The sequence below is a fragment of the Chenopodium quinoa genome, unplaced genomic scaffold (assembly GCF_001683475.1).
Source record: "Chenopodium quinoa cultivar QQ74 unplaced genomic scaffold, ASM168347v1, whole genome shotgun sequence".
Lineage (NCBI taxonomy): Eukaryota > Viridiplantae > Streptophyta > Magnoliopsida > Caryophyllales > Amaranthaceae > Chenopodium > Chenopodium quinoa.
This window is the reverse complement of record NW_018743059.1, coordinates 31,629-54,167: the sequence shown is the minus strand read 5'-3', so window position 1 is coordinate 54,167 and position 22,539 is coordinate 31,629. Positions and strand designations below refer to the sequence as shown.

The following is a 22,539-nucleotide window of genomic DNA, read 5'->3' as shown; positions in this document are numbered from 1 at the left end:
CGAAATTTTGAAAATCAATATCCAAATCCGCATCCGATATCCGCTTTTTCGGATCAGATATTCAATCCGAAATAAAAACTCGAATCAGATATCCAAAAATTCGGATCGGTTGCGAATCAATCGGATTTTCGAATTCTTGGATATTTTTGTGCAGGCCTATTTCTGAGCATTCTCTTCCAGCTACCTCCCTTCCCCACAGGCCACAGCATTTACTTGTGTCATATTGAAAATCCCCCTCATCCACTTGCATCCCCTCCACCCTGATTCACTATGTCCACCCTCACCAAATTAGTTTATTAGTTTGAATCAATATAAATAGTTTAAATCAATATAATAAATAAATATTTGACGATATAAAAATTGAGTCATTTTTCATATAACTAAATATTATGTAAGCTTCATCATATGCAAGGACTCCAACTTCCGAGCGGCAAATTAAACATTCATTTCATTCATTATTTTCTGAATTATCATGAAACTTATATTATTGTTAGAGCCCTTCAAAATTCTTTCATTCATTTCATTATTATACATCCTCTATAAATTATGACTCAAAAAAAGATCTATTTCTAAAAATAACTTGCCTCCTTTTCTGCCAAAGCTTCCAATTTTGGGCAATATTCATCAGCTTGGCACTCATCCTCACCGTTCTCTCCAATCGCTGTCCGAGCAATACGGTGAGCTTATGATGCTTCACATTGGCAATCAGCCAACACTCATTGTCTCGTCAGCTCGAGCAGCTCGAGAGGTACTGATAACCCATGACATAGTTTTTGCTAGTAGGCTTATAACAAAGCGGGCCAACAAGCTTCAATATAGTTTCAAGGATGTAGCTGCAGCACCTTATGGGGAACATTAGAGGCAGACGAGGAGTATATGCGCGTTACACCTCTTGAACAACAACAAGGTTCGTTCTCTGCGCACTGCAAGAGTAGAAGAAACCGCTCTTCTGGTTAAAAAGATAATGCTAGCAGGATCCTCACCTGTGAATTTGAGTGAGATGTTGATGGATTACACCAAGGACGTGCTCGGTAGGCTGGTCATAGAAAGGAAGCTTAGTGGAACAGGGAAGGATGATGGTACTGTCTTCAATAAGCTTGTTAATGAAGTTGTAAGGTTACTAGGTGATTTTAACATAGGTGATTTTTTTTCCTTGGCTCGCTTGGATTAGTCGCCTTAATGGGTGGGACTTGAAGGCAGATAAGGTATACAAAGAGTTAGACCAATTTTTTGAAAAGATGATCAGTGAACACCGAGATCAATTAGTTGATGATGATAACAGTGAAAGAGTGAAGGACTTCGTCGATGTTTTACTTAACATTCACGAGGATTCAAATCGTTTTCCCATAGACAGAGATACTGTAAAAGCCATCGTATTGGTAAGTGTTAAGTGTGCATATATGCTTTGATTTAGCTAGATATAATGAACTCGCTAAGCATGTTATTCTTATGGCCAGCCTTAATTGTTGGACAACTGACTCTATGAAGTAATCGTGTGTCGTCTAATGCAGAACATGATCATAGCTGGGACAGATACAAGTGCCATCCTACTAGAATGGACAATGTCAGAACTTCTGAGGCATCCTCAGGTTATGCAACAGCTGCTAAATGAAGTTAGAACAATTATGGGAGAAAATGTACATGTAAATGACAGTGATTTGGAGCAAATGAAGTATTTGAAAGCTGTGATCAAGGAGACCCTTCGCCTACATCCTCCAATTCCACTGTTGATATTCCGACAACCAACCCAAGATACAGAAATACTCGGATATGATGTTCCTGCAGGGAGAGCCGTTACCATCAACTGTTGGGCAATCCAAAGAGATCCTATTTCTTGGGATGAACCAGAGAAGTTCAAACCCGAAAGGTTCTTGATTTCTTCAACAGATTTCAGAGGACAAGACTTGCAGTTGATTCCATTTCCAGCAGGAAGAAGGATGTGCCCGGGAATATCCCTTGCCATGGCAAACATCGAGTTCTTATTAGCTAATCTTTTACTTAAGTTCGATTGGACATTGCCGGGTGGTGTAGATGGTGGGACTTTGGACATGAGTGAGCGTTTTGGGATCAGTCTGTCCAGGAATACTCTTCTCTTTGCTGTTGCATTGCAATAACTTGTACGAGTACGTAGTATTTAAGGATTATATTTCTATGGATGAAAATTTGTTCATTCATTAGCAATTTGACTACAAATTAAGGCCAAATTTAAGCTTCAAGTTCCATAGTTGTGTTCTATTAGATTATCAGAATCCTTGTAATAAATTAGTCTTTCTAGTTTTGTGCTTAAATCATTTTTTAAACACTAGTAGATTTTATGCCTATCTTTATTACAATAAAAATCCTCAATTGTTTGCTTTGCTTTATAGGTGGTTGATATAAATAACACCAATGCTTGGCGAGTATTTTTTGAATTTTTTTTCACAATCTTCTTACTATAATAGCGTTTCATATAGTATATATCTATAACCTGTTCAAATATTTAGAATTTCTATTCAAATATATATATATATATATATATATATATATATATATATATATATATATATATATATTTAAAAATTTAATTGATTTTGTCATAATAAACTTACTTAAAAATTTACCCCAGTGAATATTTCAACATACGGTATTTTTTTAAACTACCCCCTCAAACAAATATAAAAATTTCCTCCATCTTCAAACCAAAAATAAATGTAAGGCCTTATTTTCTTCACCTTATTTCTAAGACAATGAAATAATTTTTGCTAAACTTACATTATAAATATTTATTGAAATTAATTCATTTTACTGATTGAAAATAACTTTTATTAATTCTCTATTATAATCCTTTTTTAAAGTTACTGTTATTTTGCTAAACTGCCATTATTTTTACAGAATTGAACTAATATTTACTAAATTGAAATTATTTTTACCGAATAATACTACGTAGATTTTTAAAGTGGAGAGAATAGGGCCTTAGATACTTAAAGGTTTCCCAAAAACAGTTCAAGTTGATTAGGATTATGCTATAGGGAGGAGAAAAACAAAAATTAAGAACAGGTAAGAGGATAAAACCCTGATATTTTCTTCACCAAAAAACGAATACATTGCTGTAGCAGCAAGAGGGACATGATACATTCGCCGTACCTAAGGCCAAAAAGGCAGTCTTTTCATTAATATTTGACAAGAGATTTTACAAACATAACTCCGATTTGACCTTGCAAGCCAGAAAACACTACTCAATCCAATCAGCAGCCCCCCAAAAATCAATGACATGATTAAAGAAAACAGGTCCAAATATATGCAAAATGACCAAGTATTAGGTCGTGTAGGAGGGACAAACACAAACCTAAACCTGTTATCACTCGGCTCCCAATTTCAAAGAACCGTCCTTCAAAAGCTTCATGCTTAGGTTGTTAAATCTTCCTCTCGAATAATGCCGAGAGGCCTTTCTCCAGTCAGTTTCCAGTTTTCATCATTGCAGCAAACTCATCAAAGCTTATTTTTCCATCCTGCAATTATGAATTTCATATTAGGTATTTCAGATATATTATTGGACATGCAAATAATTAATCAGTCAGAAAGGTATTTCAAAATTTGTGAAATGATTAATCAGTCATAAAGGTCATTACCTTATCTGTGTCAACCTCCTGGAAGATGTCATTGGCAACATTAATGCAATCCTCAACTCCATCTTCCATCAAGGCATTCTGGAGCTCTTCAGGTTCAATATAGCCATCGCCATCCTTGTCAAAGTAGGAGAATGCTTTTCTAAGGTGCTCGTCATTGCCCATTCTCTGTAAATGAAGGGAAACAGCAAGAAATTCTCCATAGTCTAGTGTTCCTTTTCCGAAAGTGTCAACCTGCAGCAATAATAATACATTGCTCAACAAACCATTGACTGACTGGAGATTTTATACACATCACCAAAAGAATTTCAAAAAGAAGGGTAGAGATGCAATGCGATGAAGAGAGGCAATTTTTTAGCAATATTTTCAACTTCTTACAGCAGGAAGCAGTGATTATCAATTAATTTCATTGTCCCTGATTATGATCTATCTTGCTTCTTAACAACTTAATCCAACTAGGGTTATTTTGGACTAGCCATATTTCCACATAAGGCTAGAGTGCCCTTTAAAGAGTCGAGCCATAGGTGGTTACAACTCCAGTAGCGAGATCTTTACTAGAGAACAGCATTAGAGCCAACCAATCAATATTGAACACAAGAATAGCAGCTTGATCAAACTAGAAACCTACTCTAGTAACCAAATATCTCTCAGCCTCAAGGATCTAATTTTCATCTAAACAATCTTCAAGGGTGATTACCCATAGGCACATTCCATGCCCAATAGAGAGAGGTAGGGAATGAAGAAAAAAGAGAGAAAATTCCAGTAAATATTAACACTAAATATTTAAACCTTGCGAGCATATAGATACAGCCTAAGCAAAAGCCAAAAACATTACAAAGTTAGATTCTAATCACCCCATAAAACCCCTTCCAAAAGATTTAATAGCTATACATGTAGCAAAAGATCAATCAAACATCCAAACCTTGTAGTTTTATTATAGTAGACATGTATGCACTATGCAGGAAACAGGTTCATAAATGTTACCCAGCTCCATTCTAAATTTTTTCTAAACTGTGCATTGCATTTCCACAACTATCTACTATCTGAAGGCAAAGATAGTGATCATAAAATACTATAGTTGTTTACACTATTTACATGGCTACAGAGCCCATGTCAACACAAACCAGCTTGTCCAAATCATCTTGCCTCCACTGAGAATTATAAAGTATAAAGGACACATGATCATAAAAGCAAAAGGGAGGATCAATGATGAAACATGGATTCACCTATTTAGGGAATTGGGGGGAAGAGGGAGGGGGGTTGTTGTTAGGGGAAGAGTTTGAGATGAGTGCTTACCGCTTCGATAAGCAGCTGTACTTCAGACTCTCCAAGCTGGGAGCCATGTTTAAGAAGCCCAACTTTCAGTTCCTCAACAGAAACGATTCCATCCTCATCTGTGTCTATCTTTTTAAACATTTCCTTTATATCTTCAACTTCTTCAGCAGACAAGAACTCGGCAATGGCCTAAAATAGTGTCATTCAAAATGTCAATATCACAACTAAATTCTAGAAATAAAGAATCCAATCAGTCACAGAAGCAGGAAACCAACCCTCAAAGCCTTCCTCTTGAATCTGTTCATCATGGCAAACTGCTCTAGCCTTGATTTTACAAACATCTCCAAGGGGTACATTCGGAGCCTTTTTGGCATTTTGTAGCCATGAATGCTCTGCAAAGCAAGGAAATAATATAAACAAAATGAGGATGACATGCATCCAACAAAGATATGCAAGGAACTCATCCAAAGAAGCCAACACAATATACATGCATTGCCTTGCAACACATATAACTCTCACCCCGAGAAAGTCTTTATAATGTACTCCCTCCGTCCCATAATATAGTTCCTGTTTTTCTATTTTGGATACCCAAAATGTTGTTCCTCTTTCTATTTTTGGATAGTATGTAAAGACCATTATACCCTCATTTTTTTTTAACTTCATTCATTGTACTTCCTAAATTACCCTTGCATTTTCCACTTGCCTTGTACTTTTTTCCACTTTCTCTCTTTAACTTCTGTCTATAATTGTACTTTTCACCTTTTTTATGTATTTCATTCACTTTCTCCTCTCTAATTTTTGTCTATAATTGTACTTTTCACCTTTTTTTTATGTACTTCATCCACTTTTGCCTCCCATTTCTAAAATACCGTGAAAAAACACAAACAGGAACTATATATTGGGACGGAGGGAGTACTAGTTATTCTCTGAATTAGTTCCAACTTGAAAGAGTAGCACTTTTTTTCTCATTATAATAGCATAGCATATATAAAGTTGTACACAGACAAAGGGAATAATATATAGGCTGTGAGCCAACAAATTAGTCAACAAACTGCCTCATCATTTAGAACATTAAGCAAAATTAAAAACTCTCAAATACAATTAAACAAGCCCACTCCACGAGAAACTTGAGAGAAAAACCATAAGCAACCTTAGAGATTCATTATGTTATATATGTGCACCATGTAAAAACAGTTCTATAATTTGGTAATTTCATCTTAGCAATCAGGATTTCAGCTTCAAGTGTCATAAGTAAAGCATCAGTTTTTGACGTTAGCTGGTGCAAGGTAGCTGGTTCTTGTTCAATCTACCAATGGTGCCCAAAATTGTTATTTCGAACCACTCAAGGACGAGCCAAAGTCAAAATGGAACAAATTAACTATATTAAGACATTGAATCAACTTATTTGATGGTAGTGGAGCACAAGAATCAAAGTGAGTTGGAAAGAGCTTGCAAGCAAAGACTACAAATATAGCAAGTTAGCAACATAGATTGACTACCCAAACACTCAGTATAGGTTAATCACAGATGGACAGCACTAATCACATAATCAGCTTCTAAGTGAGGGGGGAAAGGGGGAGGGGGGGGGGGTGGTTGCAATTATGTAATTCCAATCTTTCTTATCAGCAAAGCTAGCCCACTTCAGTAAACAAGAAGACTTTTCTACATTTAACTTTCGTTGCCAGTTGAAGTGTTAGCTACTCCCGGGTTCTAATACAGTCCTCTTCAAGTAATTGGTCTTCTAAGATTGAATAAGGTCAACAAATAGATTAGTTGTGACAAGAAAGTTCATTTAAAAATAAATATGAATTGATATTGGGCGTGCCCCAGTTCCTCTTCTTGGGAAACAGGGAGCGTTTCTCTAATGGCATTTATGAAATTATAAAGCATTGGGATTGTAAAGTAATAATATTATAATGAAAGAAAGTGCTGACTGTAACATTCACTCAAACTGCTGATGTGGACCGGTTTAGACGGTGTGAAATGGTGAATTTACTGCTGTTAACGTCGTTCTTCAACATCCATCCAATTTATCGTTACAACCAATGTTACTCCAACAAACAGGTGCGAATTGCCATTTTTTTCCGTCATCATTTTGCTCGCAAACCACCATCACCTTCGTTGCCCCTATCTTCTTCACTCTTCTTTGCCTTTCCGGCGGCTCGCCGCCAAATCCAAACGAAAAACCCTAAAAAAATTGGAGAAATTATGGCATGGTTAACCCTTAAGGGAAAGGTTTGTCTTTGTCTTCCTCTTCCATTGAGGTTGTTCATGCATTCCAATTTCTGTATTAAAGGTTTTGATTTCCTTTAATGGAGGTGAGAGAATGGAGGAAGAAGAAGAACCCATGGATGTTGGTGGCGCAAACGACTTTGCCTTGCATTGATAGTGAGGTGGATAGAGAAAAGGGCGAAGAATCAAGGAAGGAGAGAGAATTTTGGTGGTGGTGGTATTTCCATGGAGGAAAGGGGTGCTGGGTTAGGATGAGGAGAGAGGAAATTTGAGGAGAGAGAAAGTGAGGATGTTTGGAGTAATTCCGTGAAGTGAATACCTTACCCCAATTCACCGTTTGTTAACCCCGTTACCCAACTTGACCATGTGATAATTGACAGATATACAGAATGACCAACGTACCCCCAATTTCCAGCGTAAAAAATACAAATTTAGCCCCTTGAGATACATTCCATGTTTATCAAGAAGAGAAACTTGGAATTACCCATTGATATTTGCAATTGCATATCTTCCTTGTACTTTTTTTTATACTGGCAATGCCTAGTATGAGTTTAGTCTTGCCTAAGGCAGTTTCCAGGTTCTCGTAGATCAACTAGAAGTTTCTAAAACATCAGGCTACCAAGCAGAATAAATCAGCAGAATAGACATTTTAATGGGCATATTTCCAGAACTTGCTCCCACAATGTATTAGAAGCCAAATTACAGTGAGGACTATAATAAGTTAACTAATTCACTACGAGATTAGAAGAGAGGATAAGAGAAACAGAAAAAACCTATACTAATTATTACATAATGCATGGCAGTCTGGCAGATGCGCTACAAGGGTAATGGATTTATTGGAGTACTTCATTATTGTTAAGTAAATACAGCACTCAAAATTCAATTACTTTGGAATAAACCAGGATTATATTTTTCCATGTCTGTCGAAACTGCAACCACTCATAATAATAGCAAAAATCGCATTCTAAATTGCCATGTTATGGTGCCCCAAGGTGGGTAGTAGCAGGTTGAGTCCGTACCACCATAAAACCTATTCTCGACTAAAGGAAAGAGGATAGGATCCACAGAGAATGCTTCAAGAACTAAATTATGCTTCTTTTCAACAGAGTTATAAGAAAGGTAAATCTAGTATTTAAGGCTTGAGAAATTCTGTAACTAGGACTGAAAGGTTTACAGAAGATAAGAGAGCACAGATGAAGTTATGTGGTGAATACACCCAAAATTAATGAGGTAGGGGAGAAGAAAAGAATCAGAAAGCATCAGCAGATGTCTCTCTTCCACCTGCTGAAGAAGGTTCAAGGTTAGTACTAGTTTGAAGCTTTTCAAAATACTTTTTGAAAAAGATTATATCCTGCACCAGGAACATAATTCCTTAATGAGATGTCAATGGAATAGCCTGCACACTAAACAGTACTTTGAAAGGGGCAGGAACAACAATATCCAATCTGCATCAGATGTTCATTACCTTCAGTCCCTTATACCTGTCAAACAATTATTTTTTTGCATACAAAATGTGCCAAGCTTTTAATACCCCATCTAGTACGTTGAGTACTAGGAGTGATTAAGAAAATACTGATATTTCATGGGGCAGTGTATTACAAATTCTATAAGAAGTAAATGACTGGCTTTCTATGAGGATAAAAAGAAGACGAATACAAACGGTTATTGGAGCCGACTCAATAGCTTATGTCTGAGACTAAGACGTTTGCACATGGCTTTCTCCTTTCGGCTAGTGCATGTTTATTTTAGTTCTTCTCTTCCTCTTCCAAATCCATGCTTTTTCTAAATTTTGAATTTATTCAGAGGGGGTTTTCAGAACGGTTTTCCCTGATAAGATAATAGCAAAGCCATCTGCCTGTTTCTTTCCATGTCGAATGAGCAAGATATGTGGAAGATTGGTGAATTGGGGTGGGAGGACAGCTCCTCAATCCCTTTTATCACGTCAATCTTCCTTTTAATTAAACAACACACCAAATAGAAGGCTAATTGAGGATGGCCAAGCCCATTCCCAGGATTATACTATTTGCTATTACCCAACCACAAAATTGAAGAGATAAAAGGCCTCAGATTACTAGTTCAAACAAAGTCACCAAATAGCCTAATGGGTTGTCCTAAAATAATAAAAGTCAAAAGGCTTGATCACCCTCCATTATCATAACACAACTGTAATCTGCTTTTAACTAACGATGTAGCTTATGCTAGCAGCTGGAGCGCTGCAAGCAATCCTAAAGAAATAAAATCAAAACAATCACCTGACTTTATTAACATACACCATATGGATAGTACAAAACTTATTGATCCTTTCATTGTATAGAACTTTTCATAGTCCTAACTCCTAAGGTCCTATCTTCAAACAATCTATTCATATTTATGTGCACAAGTTGTCAATAACTACTTTTATAGGTAAGCTTCGTTCTGTATAAATTAGATAATTACAAGGGATAAAGGCCCAAAGGAAAAATACTTAGTGAGACTTTGACACATCTTCCAGTTTTTTTTAAAAAAAAAAAAAAAAAAAAAAAAAAAAAAAAAAAAAAAAACGAAAAAGAAAAGAAAAAAGAAAAAAGAAAAGAGCTTCTTAGTGCATGTGTGTATAAGAAACTTAAAAAGAATTTTAAAATAATAAAATTTCTACTTCCAGAGCTGTTTATAACCTTTAAGTTTTCCAAAGTAAATCCCTGACAAAAGTAGGATCATTATAAGCACAAAAGGATAGAAATACCCTAAATTATGGCCAATATCAACCAAGGCTATTATGGATGGAAGGGTTTGGTAGGAAGGGAAAAAAATAAAAGGAGAGGGATTTATTTTCCATTGCTTGGATAACAAATCATTGTAGAGAGGATTGTTTGCCTTCAATCTTTTATGAACAAAACTTCCTTCTTTCCTACCATCCCATCCCTTCCTGAAGTGTTATACAAACAAGCTGAAAGTACCAATCAGAACTCTCAATAGCATTTTTTATTTCTTTAGAAAGGTAATAATGTCTTCAACATATAATTGAAGCTCAGTTTCTAATGCTTTCCATAGTGAATGAAGGTGAGTTCTTAGAATTTGAAGAGAACTTAACAGTCTAGTTTCACATGCATGCAATGTTTTCCAATTTCCAAGTAAGACTTAAAGCAGAAAACAATATTATTGTACAAGAACTAAATGATAATCAAGAATGAAAATTCATGAGAGAAATTCCAGGTATGCAATTACCAAGTACTTGTTTTGCTGTTAGTCTTTTCTTTGGGTCAGGTTCCAACATTTGTCTAACCAAACTCTTTGCACACTCTGAAATGTTAGGCCATGGATCTCGTTTGAAATCTATAGCACCACGTAGAATGGCCTGTGCCACACCTTGCTCAGACTCTGCAAAATGTTCACAACAGTAAATACAAGGTAACAACACAATGGAAAGATCGAGGTCATACAGAAATTTGCAGCTTCCAACATGAAAGATATACAGGGTACATTAATACAACAAAATAACCCGCGGGAATAATATAAAAGCTACAACTTTTATTCAAAACAAAGAAAAGACAGCGATGTAGGGAGACAATAACAAAAGATAACTACCTGCCCAAAATGGAGGAACTCCACACAATAATATATACAGAATAACCCCTGCACTCCATATATCAATTTCAGGACCATAATTTCGCTTGAGCACCTCAGGAGCCATGTAATAGGGACTTCCAACAATTTCAGAGAACCGTTCACCTAAAAAGCATACGATCATATGGAAAAATGGGCAACGTGATTATTATGATTATAGAATCAAAATCTAGGACTCACAACTAAACAACATTAAACAGGCATTACATGAACGATGATTTGTAATAACAAAGAATTAATAACCAAAACAGATACAAAACGCTACAAATGTGTAATGAACAAAAATTTTAGACATATGTTCAATATATGCCTGCATCTTAATGCTTGTGTAACATTAATGTTCTGTACTAGTGCAGCGTGAGCTTCAATCAGAATGGTATGGTAGCATGGTATATAACATCATAAGCAACATATACTGTTCCAAACTTGAACAAAAGCCACTAACCATTCAACTCAACCATGTAAGAAGGCAACATTTCTGTTTGTCCCTTTTCACTTTGCACAAATATTTCATTTTTGGCATAAAAAATATCAGAGGTATATTATAAGGTCTTACAGTATACAAAGAAAATATCGAGTAGCTGTCCTACTCAAAAAAAAATTCATTGAGCTTGTGCAAGAAAAATCCAATTCATGTTATTCTCAGACTCACGAAAAATGGTAGCAAGACCTTATAAACTTTATCAGTAGTTCATGCATAGTTTTTGAATCTTTGATATGTTTTGTTGGATTACAATAAACAAATTTCTCTACAAAACCTTGTTTAAAGGCTGAAAATAATATATGATAGCTTCCAACTTCCTCATCTCAATAATATGAACGGAGATAAGATATGATCAAAAAGATCAGTGATGCCTAATTTGCCATCCCCAGTCAAAAGATGCAAACACGATCAAGGAAAATTGAAATTATTGTGTGGACTACATTTAAACTCAAGAATGGAAATCAGTTCAACAGAATTCTGTTGTGAATTACATTCTCATACCTATCTTGTGTCCCAGAACAAACTGTTTTCTGATAACACCCATTCAATGTTAGGTGAAAAAAAGCCACAGCATATTTTCCAGGTGTAACAAGATCCAATTAGAACATGGTTTGGATATGGGACTATGCAGGATCAATAATATAACACAAAATTAATTCCGCATAATCCATCCATGTAGCGAAAATGAACTTAAAGAGACACAACAAGATGTTTCTCAGAGGCCAGAGGTAATCAAACCATAATACAACGTCTAATGCTTTATTTGACCTCGGTGTTCAATTTTCACCTCCCCTTCAAAGAAAGATATTTGTCATAGGCTATTGATGTAGTAACAAAATACCCATTGAAGTTTAGCACTCTTTCAGTTGAAGTTTAGCACTCTTTCAACCATCATCCTCTATAATTTCATTTTTCAATAGAATCAGTCAGTCTTCAAGTACACAGCACAACAACTCGGTCTCTTAACAACATCAATGGAAAGATTACAAAGATCAATACATAAAACACAGGTTCATTAGCTTATGAAATCAAACATCAGCCACCCACTAGGAAAGATGAAAACTGAGTGACATACATAGCTAACCTGATATAGTCTTAATCCCCAACCTCTTTCCCTCCATAATCCACATATTATGCTTCACACCAAATGTACCTTCCTTAAACCCTTAAATACACTATAAAAACCCCAAATTTCACCAAAAAAATGTGCCAAAGTCCCTTGAATTCAGATGTCATATTACACAATTCTTGACGTGCAATCGAAAACTCCGTATTAACACTAACAAAACAGAACATTCCACTCCAAAGCAGTTAATTATAGCAAAACACAAAAATAGAAAACTACATTTCCATCAATTTTTCCAACCAATTAAAGAAAATCAATATACCTGGCTGAAAGAATATTGAGAGGCCAAAATCAATAGCCTTCAACGGGGAATTCTCTTTCTTGTTAGCAAACAAAAAGTTCTCCGGCTTCAAGTCTCTATGAATAACACCATGCTTATGACAAAGCTGCACCACCTCCACAATCGTTCTAGTCACGGCAGCCGCGGCTCGTTCCGTATAATGCCCCCGAGCAACGATCCGATCGAAAAGCTCGCCGCCTTCGCAAAGCTCCATCACCAAATGCACCGCATTATCATCCTCACAAGCCTCCTTCAACGTCACAATACTCGAACTCTTGGGCAAATGCTTCATAATCGCAACTTCTCTCCTAACATCATCAATGTCCACTGCAGTTCGCAGCTTCCGCTTGGAAATCGACTTACAAGCAAGCAATTCACGCGAACCTCGATCGATACACAAGTAAGTAACGCCGAATTCACCTCGCCCTAACTCTCTATCAACTAAATACCTCTCGTCGATCGATTCTTTAGGAACGTCGGGCAAAACAGTGATCGAAGACGAAGAAGACGACTTCTTGGCGGAAGAATGTAGGTTGTTTTTCTCTCTCCTCTTGTTGTCGGATTGCTTGGATTTTACATCCTCCCTTGCAACAGCAGCCGGAGATCTGCAGCAATTTCCCATGGATTTGGGGCCAGATTTGAAGGAATTTCGAAAATGGAAGGGAGGTAAACCCTAACCCTAATTCACATTATCGGGAAATTGGGGGAATCCATAAACCCTAGATTGTTGCAGAGGAGAGAGAAAGGAGGAAGATAGTAGTGTAGAGTAGTAGTCTGTGAGAAGGGAGGAGTGAAAATGGAGGAGAGAGAAAGTGGAGTGAAGTGATAGTGAGAAAGTGAGTGAGGTGGTAACGGTTCAGAGTTTTCAGATGCTTTTGCTTTCCTCTTTTTGAATTTTTATCTTTCTTTCTTTCTTTACCTGTTTTCTCTGTGCAATTTATTAATTTTTTTACCTTTTTTCTATTACAGTATTCCATAATGTAATAATCCGTAAAAAGTATGGATTACAGATTACTATTGTAAGAAGAAAAAAAAAAAAAAAAAAAACACATTAGGAAACTCACGTTAAAAAATAAAGAAATTCTAATGTGAAATGAGAAAGAACTACTCTGTAGAAAATAAAAGTCAGCCATAGGAGTTGAACACTTGAACTGTAAGCTGTAACAGCTCATGTAGTATTTGTATTTTGTACTCCGTAGTGTGCTTAGTAACGTAGCAGACTAACATAAAGAAAAGGCCCTTAGTTGATCAATGAGTTTATTTCGTATTAGCTAAATGAAGATAAAATACTTGTAACAGTTAAGAAAAAAAATAAAAAAATCTTACAAGTTAAGGGACAAGGTCAAATATATTAGAATTTCACAGAGTGATAAATATTTTAAATTGTATTCTGTGATTAGTAATTAGTAATTAGATAATATGACAAAAATATTTTATTAGATAACATTCCCTCTTCTTATCTTATATAAATATAAGAAGTATTTTTCATTTTCTAAATTTTTGGGGTTGATTTTGTTGGGGTGAGATGTTTACACCTTAAAAGTGGGGACAAAGAAATATTGATATTTTTGTGTTTTCATGGAGATCTTACACTAAATGAAAAAAATTGGACGACATTGTATTTAAACAAAAATAAACTCGTATAATACAAGTAAAAATAATTAATTGGGCATAGATAATCGGAAAAAAATCACCTAGAGACAAGAGCTGAGAGTGGAGAGCATGTTGCAATCATGTCCTTAATCACAAGAGCTTTATCCATATTTTACTACTCTTACTTCTAAATTCTTTTCATTTTATTTTTCTTACAATTCACATGTAAGTTAGGTGCTTTTTTCTAAAATAATTTGGAATTTTGTTTTTTCCTTAATTTTTTGTAAATGCACTTTAATCAGGATGTTTATGACTTTTTAATGCTAGAATAATAGTATGCTTTAAGTAAAAAAAAATAATTAGAGGTTAGAGTTATGTAAAATGACACAATGATAATGGTAACTGACTAATTTGAGGCCTATTCTGACCCATATTTGACCCTAATCTGACCCATATTTGACCCAAATAAGAGAGTATCTTGAGTAAACACTTCATCTTATCTCCTATGCTAAATTGTCAATGATGTAGGACAAAGTTCCTTTAAAAATGTTCACAAATCTACAAACATATTGCCAACGAGATATTATTTGATGATTAATTTTAAGATCGAACTTAAGACTAAAGTACATGTTGAATAAAATAATTCTGTGACTAGGTTGGATTAGGGTGGGTTAGGTTTTAAATATGTAGATAGACATTTCAATGTTAGCTTATTAGCTATATGTTGTGGCTTATTCAAAAATAAAGGTATCGCACACCTCATTTGTAATCTTGAAATTAAAAATTCTTTATCATTTCTACATTAGGATGGCAATAGTAAAAAAAAAAATATATGTTATATTTATCATGTCCACCCTCTTTAAATAAATGGATGATTAGTATTTATATACTACTTGTGACTAATATTTTATGATTTTAATTATTATGTGGGTGTATAGGATTGATAATGCCTTTCCAACGCATAACGTTATCAACTTTAAATTCTATATTTCTATCTAATGAGTATAGATGTTCTTATTAATTAGTTTGTATTTGTCTATTGAACTTAGGTTTACCATCATACTTCAATGTGTAATGTATCAATGACCTTAGTACCGCGCACCAACACATGGTGTAAATAGTGATTGGTCATATAGTGCAACTTAGTAATATAATCAACATTATTTTACCCCATTATTATTCTTCATCCTTGTGTTTTAGAACTTGGGTTTTCCTTTGCCACTAGACGTCTAGACATGCACAATTAACAGTTTTATAGGAGCAAAATTATGAAGATTCTTGACATTGTATAATTTGATAATGCTTGTAAGAAGTAAAGTAAACAAAGTATAAAACTAAGAAGAAAAGACAAAGAAGAAGGCAACATAACAAGAATGAATGAATAACTCTATAACTCTAATACTTGTATAGTAGTATTAAACAAACAATGAACCATGACAAAGTAAAGAAGATGAATAAGCTAAGTCATGTGTTGTCTCTAAATTAGCGACCAAGATAAAAGAAAAAACTAGCTAAATGTCAATCTTTCAATTCTTGTTCATTTTTACAACCTAAAAAGTGGAATTCATGTATTATGATGGTAATTGGCTGTGTGTTTTTTGTTGCAATTAAGAGAACAAATTGATGAAATCTAAAAGGTAATACTAACACTAGTATAGTATGTACTACTATTCTACTAAAGGGGAATCATATATACCTTGTTTGATTGTTATCATATTACCTAGACATGTAGGTCCTTTTGCATAGTGACATACAGGGCAAGATTGGTTTGCATCACTATCTTCTATTCCAGTTAACCTTGTTTGTACAATTGTAGGTCATCACCGAGTCTATCTATGCACGTAGCGCCTATATTTTTTCTATGCAAATAGAAGGGCAATTAAAATAGTCATTTTAACATTCATAATGGTACTTTTTATGGTTACAGTGGTACTTTTTTTTATTTTTTTTTTACTTGTAACAATTTAACTTTTACATTATTTAGATATCTCACTTTCACAAGTTTTGGTGATTTATAGGTTAGGAAAAATATAGTCACGTGTGATTTTGTTTTACTCGTTTCGATTTATACTTTCACAATATCAATTTATTTTATAATTTTTACACATTGGTAATTAAAGATATTAAAGATTGAAATAGTACATTGGCAAGTGTGAAAAGAAAAGTGTTTCAAGTATTAAGAAACAGAGGAAGTATATATTTTGAATTAGAGGATATGCATAAGGCAAAGGCTAATAGTTAAGCGGGAAATTCCCGTAAGAATTTAGAAGTTTTAGCTACTTACATAATATAAAGTTCGAGGAAGGATGTCACACGGCACTCTTCATAGTATATACACCATGTCACAACGCCACGTCACTATTTAAAGTATATATACCACGTAAGCTCGCTACTTTATTTAACAAAATAAATCATGTTTCGAGCTAGATTCGAACCCGTAACATCCAACAAATAAAGGTTATACATTTATCATCTCAACCAACTTTTGTTAATGTTTTAAATTTCACATAATTAACATTATATATTCCTTTCATTTATAATTAGAGGTTATATAATTTATTTATTTTTTACAAGATTAGAAAATAAATATATATGAGGTAAAAAAAACAGTAACATCCGAGACAACATCCAGATCACACACAAGCTATGAAAACAGTCGAACACAATTATTAAATTAAAGAAGTACAAACTAGCAACGCGGGGCATTACCCGAGTCACACACTATTTGTGTTGGTGTTATAAAAAGACATTCTCATATCAAAACACTACAAGGATTCTTGAATACATATGTATTTTCGATCTACTTATTTAAAATCCATCTATGGAGAAGTTTTAGTCAAAACAAATCATCACATACAATATTTAATTAAGTAGATCACATCATTAAGAGTGATGATAAGCTACTAATTTATTTATATCTAATTTGCAAATGGAAATAAATAAAATGACAAAAAGTTACAAGTATACCAAACAAAACAAAATAATAATAATAATAATAATAATAAATAAATAAATAAAAGGGGGGGGGGGGAGGGGGGATATAAGCAAGAGGATAATCATAATGAGCAAGAAGTTAAAAAAGAAAATAGATGAAGCTAGTTTGTCTGCAAAAATAGAAAATGCAGTCCCCACTTGAAAAAATCCACTTGATAGTCTGCCAAAAAAAGGAGGAATTTTTATTTGTAGGGAAGCTTTGCGTTTGATGCGGTTGCTCATTTCTCATAAATCTTTGACCATTGTAATCATTTGCTGACTTCTATTCATTGCATTGTTGGCAATATGCATGCTACTTTCCTTTTTTTATCTTTGCAATTTGCAAATAGAGTCTTTCTTTACAAGTTTATCTTCTCCTAATCATTTTTTTCAATCATTTTTTTTCAAGGAAGATTTTAATATCTGCATTAGAGGAGTAGAATTTACATAAGTAGGAAAGATTTCCATAGTAAAGCAAATTAGATTGCTGAATTAGATTCAAAGGTGAATGTTCAGATGGGCTTTAGCCTAAATAATTAATTGACTCATTTTGGGCTTTAGTCAAGTTGGGCTAGTGGGCCTGCAGCACGCATGTCCATTATTGATTAAAACATATAGGCTCAAGGCAAATTTTTAGATACACTTTAGTGCATCTAAACTAGCTGCACCACCATTAACATTTATATACAAAAACACCATATTTCGTACTATATACTACTTAATTATTCTCCTTCCTTATTCAATCTTCTTCCTACCTTAATTCTTTCCTTATTTCTTAATTCTTATTTCCCTCTTTTTCTAATTTCTTCCTTAATTCTTAATTTTGTTTGAAATTTTCACTTCTCTCTGTTTTTTACATTATCATCTTCTTTAAACATTATCTCTCTCCTCTATTTTCTGTAATTTTGTTGATTTCGTGATATATTTAATTGGTATGCTTGAAGAGGTTGATGATTCAGGTTAGTTTATGTTTTTGATTTATAATTAGTATAATTAGGTTATATTTTCTGAATTTGTGATTGATATTGCATATATAATTCTGGTGTATTTTGTCAATTTAGAGTATGTGATGAATTTACGATGAATATCAATTAATTGTAGTAATTTTCTCTCTCCTCTCTCTCTTGCTTTTTTTGTATTCTTTTGATTCCTAATTTAATATGTTAAAGATTGATAATTATTTCTCTATGATGAACCAAGATTAGATTTAAGGTTGATTTTCAATTTTTAGAGTTAATATCAATTCCAATCGAATTTGTGTATATTTTGGTAAAAAAAAAAAAAAAAAAACGTAGTAGTTTAAAAATGAACATTTTGTACACTAAAAATGAACATTCATTACATAAAAAATGAACATATTTTAACAATTTATTTTATATTTATTTTTCGTTAATAATTTTATACAAAGAATTTGAACTTATATGAATATATGAAAATCATGTTCATTTTTAATATACTACATGTTCATAATTTTTTTTTTGATGTGTTCATTTTTGTACGTGTTCATTTTATTTAATCTGTTCATATGTTTTTATGAAATGTTCATTTTATTAGATATGGTCCAGTTATTCTATGGTTGTATGATAAATGTTCATTTTTAATAAACTAAATGTTCATTACATGTTCAGTTTTTATTACTAAATGTTTATTTTTTTAAGTGTTCATTTTTTATAACTAAATGTTCATTTTTTTTACGTGTTCATAGTTTTTTTTTAATAAATGTTCATGTTAAGGCCGTGGTTCATCAATAATATGATTTTATGATAATCATATTCATTTTAAGATAGTAATCGTTAAGTTTTTTTCAAACATGTTCACTTTTTAGTATTAAATATTTTTTTTTTATATGTTCATTTTTTATTACTGAATGTTCATTTTTTTTACGTGTTCATAATTTTTTTACTAAATATTCATTTTATAAAGCGTGGTGCAGCTAAGACCTATTGTAGGCTCAATTGACCTTTTCGTGATGGCGTTGGGTTTTGATCTCAAATCACATCACTTACACAACGTATGAACTATAAATTAGATGTTGGGTGTGGCCCAAATTTTTATAGCCCAATGTCTTGGTGGATCTGGAGTGTTTGTGCGTGTTTAAATATTTTTGGATAAATCAAGCAAGGTTAATGCTTGTATTTTACGGAGTATTTCTCTAGAATTTACAATTTTGTATATGCAAGTTATTTGAACATTTTAGAAAGTACTTGAAATTGGAAGAAATGTTCTAAAATCTTCTAGTCATTTCTTTCATCCACCATCTTCAACTATATTTATTGGTGTTGGGTATCAAATAATAGTATGTTGATGCGGATTATATCTGCTTCCCTCCACTATCTTCAACTATAAGTATATGTATATATTGGTGTTGGACATTCAATTAAAGTACGCTTGATCATTAGTTTGCAGTTATGGATGTGTTCTTGACATTTATATACCTTCTCGACCAAAATTTTCAATTCAATTAATTTATTTAGCCTACTTCTTTTAAAATGCGATATTTAAAAATAACAAAAGATGACTATTCTCTAAAGTAAATTGATGATAAAATAACAAATAACTAATAAATTTTTCATATAAGACAAAGAAAAAAAGAAAGTCTAAAAAAAAGAGTCAGCCCCATTGATCTCTTTGATTCACGACACCGATATTAAAGGCCATTGTATTAGAACACCTTATTGCAACGGCTAAATCGTTGTTGTTGCGTTAGGCCCACTATTAAGCAGCTTGACACTAGACCATGCTGATGCAACGGTAAGCTAGGTAGTTGTTTCATTAGCCTAATTTTAGGCGTTGCATTTGATTAAAAAAAAAATATAGTAGTGTATTAAAGTGTGTTCTTCTATAATCTATCTTTCCATAATTTATAATATGACATTACATTGAGTTAAAAAAAGAACATTAAGGTTTGAAACTAATTTAAAAATTGAAGAATTACAATATGGTTTTCTTCAAAATTGCCACATGGAATATCTTATGATCAAGTGAATTTCCTAACTATATTGACCATGGTTTTAAGCTAAAGTTTTAGTAAAGTCAATTTCAATGTAATAAAATGGAGTATACCGATATTTGTAAAAAAATAAATATAAATTATAAAATATTGAGCTAATAGTTAATTCTAAATGTGATATGAGATAAATTAGGTAGTCTTTTACAACATTTTACCTTTTATTAGGTAGTTTCTTACAACATTAATTTTTTTATTAGGTAGTTTCTCACAATTTTTAATCTGGATTTTATTAGATAGTTTCTGACAACCTAAAATTTATTACACATTTATATTTCTAGAACCTGATTTTTTTTTTAACTGTTCCTTCGCTAAACTTAAGTAGCTCTACAAAGGTTTTGAACATTGCACAACTACACAACATCCAATACATTTATCGCATGAGAAGCTTTTGCGTGAAACCGGACTCACCGTGAGTCCAATATATCTAACAATAATATTCTAATATCTGACAATGATATTCTAATATATGACATGAATAATCTAATATCAGACAATAATATTCTAATATATAACATTAATAATCTAATATCTGACATTAATAATATAATAATCTAATGTCAGATATTAGATTATTAATGTCAAAGATTAGATTATTAATGTCAGATATTAGAATATTAATGTCATATATTAGAATATTATTGTCAGATCTTAGATTATTATTGTTAGATATATTAGACTCACCCAATTTTATCGTTATCGTACATATGCAAATAATTAGAATAAAATAAATATTACACAAACAGGCATTGGGCATATTAAGGCCACTAGCAGTAATTTTTTTTTCAAAGGGCTAGCACTAAAAAACAAGTCTAATTAGAATATTACTCCGTACAAAAGTAGAATTAATATTTATTACTCTCTGTTTCGAAATAATAGACGCACTCCCCTTCATTATGAATGTATTTTTTGTTATTTTTTTTACGAACATTATGAATGTAACTTAGGGTATTGTCATTTGTTTTGAACCTATAATTTTGTTTCGACCATTTTTATTCTGACGCAAATTCTTATCCTTACCTTTTAAAAAGTTTGAAATGACTCTTATGAATATTGTTTGGATAAATATATCCTCTAATATGTTTATATTATTTACTTATTTACTCTCACTAATCCTCTAATATGTTTATATATTTACTTATTTACTCTCACTAATGTTAATTGCCTCGTTTCCCTACCTTTACAAAAGTTTGAAATAAGTTTTGTGAATAATATATGTTAGGAAAATTATACCCTCTAAAAATATTTATTTACTTATTTGTCTTAATTAATGCTAATTGCCTCTTTTTAAACCCTTAATATGGTGTACAAACATTTATACTCCTAAAAATATTTGTCTATATATTTTCCCTAATTAATATTGCTAACATGCAACAACTAAATTCGTGGCATAAGGTTGAACAGAAATTAAAAAAAACTCCCCAAATATGGTTAGCTATGGTGTGCGTATCGCGCATGTTATCTGCTCTAGTAGGAAAAAAAAATGAGATAAACACAAATTGAATATAACAATGAATCAATGGATACATACCAAGGCTATGGATTTTCACCTATAATATAATTTTCTTAAAAACTAGTTTAATTATTTCAAAAACATTGTCAAGTGGAGCCTTTTCTCTCTTCTAAACCCTAGCATCCATTGTTGATTTTGAAAGGGTTTCCATCGGTAGAAAGCCTCAATCTTAGTTTCTTTTACTTTTTTTTTTTTGGGTTATAATAATGTCTCCCTCGAAAGACAAGGTTTTTTTGATTTCCTTTGAAAGACAAGGTTTTCCGAGCTCTTTCGAAAGACAAAGTTTTATTTGTGCTTAATATGGTCTCTTGTTGTGCGGGACTACGATTGATTATCGTTCGGATTCAGGTTCAAAATCAGCACGAATGTTCTTTCTCACAAAATTATGAAGCGGCGACGGATCCACTCAAAAAGTTGTATGAGACAACGAATCAAGAATGTGCCGAAGTGTTATATCTATGTATTTGGATTCTTAGCCCTTTTCCAATCAATTCTTGTTTGATTTTGTTAAATCTGTTTTCATTGTCGTTAATTATCAATTGTAGATGTCGTATGACTTTTATTAATGAAATATAATGTTCTTTAGGACTTCTTTAAACAAAAAAACATTGTCAAGTGAGATATTGTTGGATGCGGATTAATATGCACTTCTAATCACCTTTATATTGCAACATAGGAGGGGCCATGCATTATAAGATGAGGAGAGTGGTAGAATAAAATAAAGATATAGACTCATATGATGAGAACATAGTGTCGTCGCTGACCCCAGGGCAGCCGAGGCGGTCGCCTAGGCCCCAAATCAAAATCTCTGCTTAGTTATAGACAAATAAACAAACTAGCTCAATGAT

At 33.1% G+C, this 22,539-nt stretch overlaps 2 pseudogenes; one reads left to right on the top strand and one right to left on the bottom strand.

The window, feature by feature from the left end:
- The first annotated feature begins 398 nt into the window (after positions 1–398).
- On the top strand, positions 399–2,114 carry LOC110731088 (annotated as a pseudogene).
- A 1,202-nt stretch (positions 2,115–3,316) lies between these two features.
- LOC110731089 lies at positions 3,317–13,512 on the bottom strand (annotated as a pseudogene).
- Between the last annotated feature and the right edge of the window lie 9,027 nt (positions 13,513–22,539).